Genomic DNA, 6,039 nt, shown 5'->3' on the forward strand with positions numbered 1-6,039 from the left:
ACAAGGAGCAGAAAGATTCCTAGGCCTTGAAGAGTTGAATGATCATTTTTGTGGGCCTCAACGAGATAGGCCAAGGGAAGAGTTTGACCCTATGTCTGATGTGCACCAAGGTGACTTTCTTATGCTTGTTCCGAGTGACACAGAAATCTATCCAGTGTGGCTTGCAATGGCTTTATCTGACATTGATAATGAGCCTACATCACCAAACTACAGAAAACTCTTGATTCAATATTGGGCACCTTGCGCGAGAAAAAGTGGGATGACAGATACTCAAGCTTACAGTAATTGTTGGAAGGGTTATTGGGCTGTCAACTATAAGGACCCACAAGTGTGGGAAACTATAGATGCAATTGTTTGGTCCTGGAGACCCAACAAAGAAGGACCATTTTCTAGAATAAAGATTCCAGAAAGACATGCTCTAAAAGCCAAAGAAGGCCTCACTCGTACACATCAGCCACACTTGGATCAAAGTTCAGATATGGTATCAAATGTGGAGTAGAATTATGTGGAGCTTCTATTGTGACTATACTAGTCAATTTGTAAACAAAATCTTTTTTGTATCTTCCTTTGTTTTATGTAATTTATAGTTATTATTCAAATCCATGTGTTGTACATCCTCTTGACTTTTGGTGTTTATCAACACCACAATCCTATGAGATTTTCACTTTATTTACTAGCCACACACCTCAATTTTTCCCACTTTAAGTGGAAAATTCCCAAATTACATGAATTCGGTCAATTTGGAGATTCCCATAATGTGAGAATTTTACCAAAATACCTAATATGGTCTTTTAGCGAGAACCACGATTAATTTGTCAAACCATGGGACGAAGCTAACTAGACTAGTGCATAGAGGCTACAAGAGGTTGTCAATCTCTTGGAAAACAACTAATAACTCGCATCTAACTCAAGCTACACTCAAGTGACTGAAATCACCAAAAGCCAATCGCTCATCGGCAAGAAATTCACATCCGTTACAGCATCAAATGACATCCAAAAGTAACAAAACTTCTAGGACAAGTTTATAAGACCTAAGCACACGTGCCTATGGCCTCAAACCCCACTTTAGATCAAGTTCCAAAATCACGATTATTAACAGTAGTGGATTTTTGACCTAGTCATTTTCGACCCAGAATGCATCTAAATACTTAGCAATGATGCCCCAATACCCTGCCTATGCTTAGTTTTTGTAAAAGTGTAAATTCCTAGTTATGATGAAATTAAGCCGGGGTCGGCGACGCCACAAGCTACGAAATATTGTGAATGGCTTACGTCAATGCGTAGATCTCTTACCTGCAGTTGCAATGCAACAAACGCATTCGTAATGTGACAACCGGAGAGGGAATAGGAAGCGATAGAAGGAGAGAAGTGAGCGCCGTTAGCTCACGCTGTGTATTTCTTATCCAAGAACTTATAAAAAACTTACAAAAATTGGCTTTTATACCTTAGCCAAGGTTTTTGGGTGGTCAAAAGTAATAATCTAGAGTTCTACCAAAGCTAGGAATTGACTGGTTGATACAATCTGGAAGCTTGTAGCCCCGGCTCATTAATTACAAAGTTTACCAAGAAAATAGGAGTTACAATATTTTTGATTTATCAAAATAATAATTGTTTTACAAGGAGAAGTCCGAAAAATGGTGTCCATGTTAGCTTGCTGCTAACACCTTCTGTATGGCTATCTGCAAACTTAATTACAAATGTTCCCATGTTTTGCTAATATAAGAGTAAGGGCTCAATTTAATGTGTTATATCCCTACAAAATCTTGGTTGGCATAGTCAAAATGAATACCTTCAATGTTGCCTTTCCATGGTAGATTCCAAGAAAGATCTTGGGCCATGATTTCAAAAAACCGAGGGGCATCACTGTAGGAAGAGTTGGTGTCATGCTCTTCCTCCTTTGTGGAGGTATCAGGAGCTTCAATTTTCCCGACAAAGAGCTCAGCAAGAGTTTCACCAACAATATTATGGGTGTAACTTGATCTTCTTCTCTCTCCCTCTCACTCAACCTACATGTCATTCTCTCTCTCTCTCTCTCTCTCTCTCTCTCTCTCTCTCTCTCTCTCTCTCTCTCTCTCTCTCTCTCTCTCTCTCTCTCTCTCTCTCTCTCTCTCTCTCTCTCTCGCTCGCTCGCTCTCGCGGTCACCCTCTTGCACTCACCCTTCCTTTCTCTGAAATAGAGTACACAAAAGGGAGGGGAGAGAGGGAGAGGGAGACATAGAAAGAGAAATGGGAAGAGAGATAGAGAGAGGAAGAGAGAAATATTGGTTAGTGGTAGGGAGAGGGAGTAGAAAAAAGGAGTTAGAGAAATAGGATTTGAGAGCGGGAGGGACTAGAATCATAATGGAATTGATATTTTATTATCTAGTGCATCTGACAGGTGGAAAAGGCTTAATCGAGCAAAGACCTATGTGAACATATATATATTTTATGTACATTTTATTATTCAAGTGCTCTTTATGAGCTTTGGTCATTTATGAGGCTGGCCAGTTTGTACTACTTTGACCATTTAAGAAATCTATAAATCAAATACGTGCAAGAGGGAAATGGTCACTCTTGCGCAGGGGGAGATTACACCTAGTGTCTGTGTTGTTCTTCTCTCCTCTTTACTCTTCTCTCTCACCGTGCCGGCGTAGCACTCCTCTCTAGGAGGTGCGCCTGCACGTGCTCTCGTTTATTCTCTCCCGCTCCCTGTCTCGCTCTGTTTGCGTATATCAACGATTAAGTGCTCATGGACTTGTCAAGTATGCAATCTTATCGATTTTATGGCTTGCAACGTGTTCGTTTTGGTATTTTGTAGGGCCATTGTGTTCTTCGTTTGTAGCAGTGGTACGAGAGCCATGGGTACGCTCTTAGCTTTGCAAGTACGTATAGATACACAAAGAACTTCAGAATCAATCTACCAAAGCTAAGTGTGTTTTATCATTATGTTGATAACTTTTGTTTTCTTTTACTTTTGATTTTCGTCTTCACTCAGAGGCAAGGTGTTTATGCCTGATTAATTTATGACTAGATATAGCTAAGTGAACTATATAACAGAGAAATTAATCACTTATGATGTTGAGAGATAATTGTATTTGAGTTGATGCATCAATGAGCATTTGATTGTGTTTATGGTTGTATGAAATCAATACATGTATAATAGAAAAGAAAGGATAGGATTAGGGGTCCATGTAGGAGTACTAGACGTTAACGTTTAGCTAGGTAGTAATTGAGAGTTGAGTAGAGACTCGAACAAGACGGATATGGAAATAATTGTAGTAGCCATTGAAGATGGTCGAGATGATTCCTAAGATTGAGTAACTTTGCTTGGGGAGACATTCCATCACCATTTTTGCCTCTAGTCCTACAAGTGCCAAGAGACCTCATATGAATATCTCGAGCATTTCAACCTAAGAGCTACGTCCACATTGTGCGAAAGCCCCCTAAATATACTCAGACCAATTTGGAATTACATAGTAAACTTTTGTATAGCCATTGGGAAGTGATAGTATGAGGGCGACACTGCAAACAACAGGGATGGATGGTATCGAAATGGATGGATGACAACCACCACATGGGCGCCTTGGGCCTGCGGCAGCAGCACAACCATGGCAATGACCGGCCATCAAGGACTACCAACGTCTAGCCGCCATCCTCTGTTCTTTTCGGGCTGCAATAAATCTGGCAAACTTTAACTTCGATGCAAATAGAATTCCTTGGCAAGCATGCGTAACCATTCGCATGCAACCAAACCCCACCTTCTGTCGCTCTCAAGTGGCAGCCCACCTGCAGTGTTGTCATGTATCGTAGTAGCTAGTCATCTTTCTCTCTTTGGCCTACTGGCATCGACACACACACACACAATACTTGTTCATCTCTCTCTCTCTCTCTCTCTCTCTCTCTCTCTCTCTCTCTCTCTCTCTCTCTCTCTCTCTCTCTCTCTCTCTCTCTCTCTCTCTCTAACTCTCTCTAAGAACCACCCGATCTCTTTCTCATCAATTGGTGGTGGCACGTACACACTCAGTAAACGCCAGCATTCCTTTTTTTTCTTCTTGCATGCGGTGGACACCACCCACTATCTCGCTTCTTTACCACCATCAACCCACTCTCTCACTATCTCTCCCTTGTCGCATATACCAGCTACCAACCAGTTCAACTACCTTTTTCTCTCTCTCTTTCTCCCTCGTCCACAGATAGTAAGTCGTTGCATGCTAGAAAATCGTGCACAAATAGTAAGTCGTTGCATGCTAGAAAACACATCACACACTTTTAACTCTCTCTCTCTCTCTCTCTCTCTCTCTCTCTCTCTCTCTCTCTCTCTCTCTCTCTCTCTCTCTCTCTCTCTCTCTCTCTCTCTCTCTCTCTCTCTCTCTCTCTCTCTCTCTCTCTCTCTCTCTCTCTCTCTCTCTCTCTCTCTCTCTCTCTCTCTCTCTCTCTCTTGTAGGGCATGCAACCACCGTGCCCACACCCCAGCTACTCCACTGCGGCAATTGTGCTACATTGTTTTTTTTTGTTTTTATTATTATTATCATCACATTATTTTATTTTTTTCTAAATTGACGAGACTTAGTACCCACTTGCACTGCTCTTTTATCCACCTTCCCTTTCCCTTGTTACATGTGCCGCACTGAGCCTTTTGATCAACTACCCTTATTTCAAACTGACTTATCTTTCTATCACTTTTTACATTCACGCTGCAAATATGGACTCGCAAAACCACACCAACCTCACGAAGTCTCCCACTTTTTCTTGTGATCAATTGCATGCCAGGACATTCTCCACTATGTGCAAACTCTCCTACTCACAAAGATTTGTTACTCATGCCCTATGCAATAGAACTCCCCCCCCCCCCCCCCAACCAGTTCCCCCTAAAAGAAAGGCTGCAATGGCGTAGCCAAAGTGAGCAAACTTTTTTGATCTTATGCTACAATCTTGGTGGTGCATCATGTGAAGCTATGGCAGTGACATCCTCTATTGACAAGGACTGTGACTTTGAGCCTCTTGGACCCTCCACCCTACCATCACCTCCCTCCTTCAAATTTGATCTGAGCAACTTCTCCTTGCATAACCTTCTAAGTTGTGCTAGCTGAAGTTATGAACGTCAATATGAAAGCATGTTTGGAATTAGTTTTAGTCTTATGGATGGAACTAGAATTTTTCTTTCTTCATTGGCTTTGCCGATTATTGCCGCATCTATTGCAAAAGTAAGCATTGTTCAAGTGGCAGTGATCATTTCACTTGCTATATAGTTATCTTCTTGTATAGTCGCTCGACCATGACCTTGCAAAAGCAACATGATTTTGGTTTTTACACCAGCTTCCGCTTAAATGTAGAGCTAAATAATGTTAAGATCGTAGGGTTCCTTTACTATGTGAAGATTATATGCTTGATTATGTTCATGGTGGGTAGCATTTCAAATACATAAATATTTCAGTTGGTTCACCTCAAAGCTACTTGAAGATCCTGAGTGTGCAACATCACAAAACAACCCGATCCAATGTCGAAACTAAACAACATTTTGATATCTAAATTATATGCATATACTTTTAGGGCAATATCACTATCTGTCTAACCAGCTTTGACCCACATGATTTTGCTCATCATTTTTCACATTTTAATTTTTTTCTTATTTTCTCTATTTGTTTCATTCAGAAACAACTATGCAGACCATAATGAGCATTGTTTCCTTTTCAAGTTCATTATAAGCATACCATTAATGCCAAAGGTGCTTATTTGATTGAGTAAACTAACACTTTTATACGCGACAGGGATATATCATCTTCTTACACAATCTAAGAAAACAAAAACGCACACACGGTTTCAAACGCTAATCATAGCCGACCTCGGTAAGTAGTCAACGTACTTTTGTCTTTTCTATCGAGTTTTCCGATTCATGTAATGAGTCCAACAAAATGGCATACTTACATCTTTTACTTTGGCCACCTGCAACAACTCGCACTTCGCTCTTGTATTTTTTGGTTAGTGGCACTAGTTGATCTATGCTATTTAATTAGAACTGCAAAAATATTCTTTTCACTCAGTCCTCTCACATTTGTTTCA

At 40.7% G+C, this 6,039-nt stretch overlaps 1 pseudogene; it reads left to right on the forward strand.

The window, feature by feature from the left end:
* The first annotated feature begins 4,934 nt into the window (after positions 1-4,934).
* Positions 4,935-5,508, forward strand: LOC147463421 (uncharacterized protein At2g39920-like; annotated as a pseudogene).
* The last annotated feature ends 531 nt before the right edge of the window (positions 5,509-6,039 follow it).

Source organism: Adiantum capillus-veneris, chromosome 2 (genome assembly GCF_014529385.1).
Source record: "Adiantum capillus-veneris isolate H3 chromosome 2, ASM1452938v2, whole genome shotgun sequence".
Lineage (NCBI taxonomy): Eukaryota > Viridiplantae > Streptophyta > Polypodiopsida > Polypodiales > Pteridaceae > Adiantum > Adiantum capillus-veneris.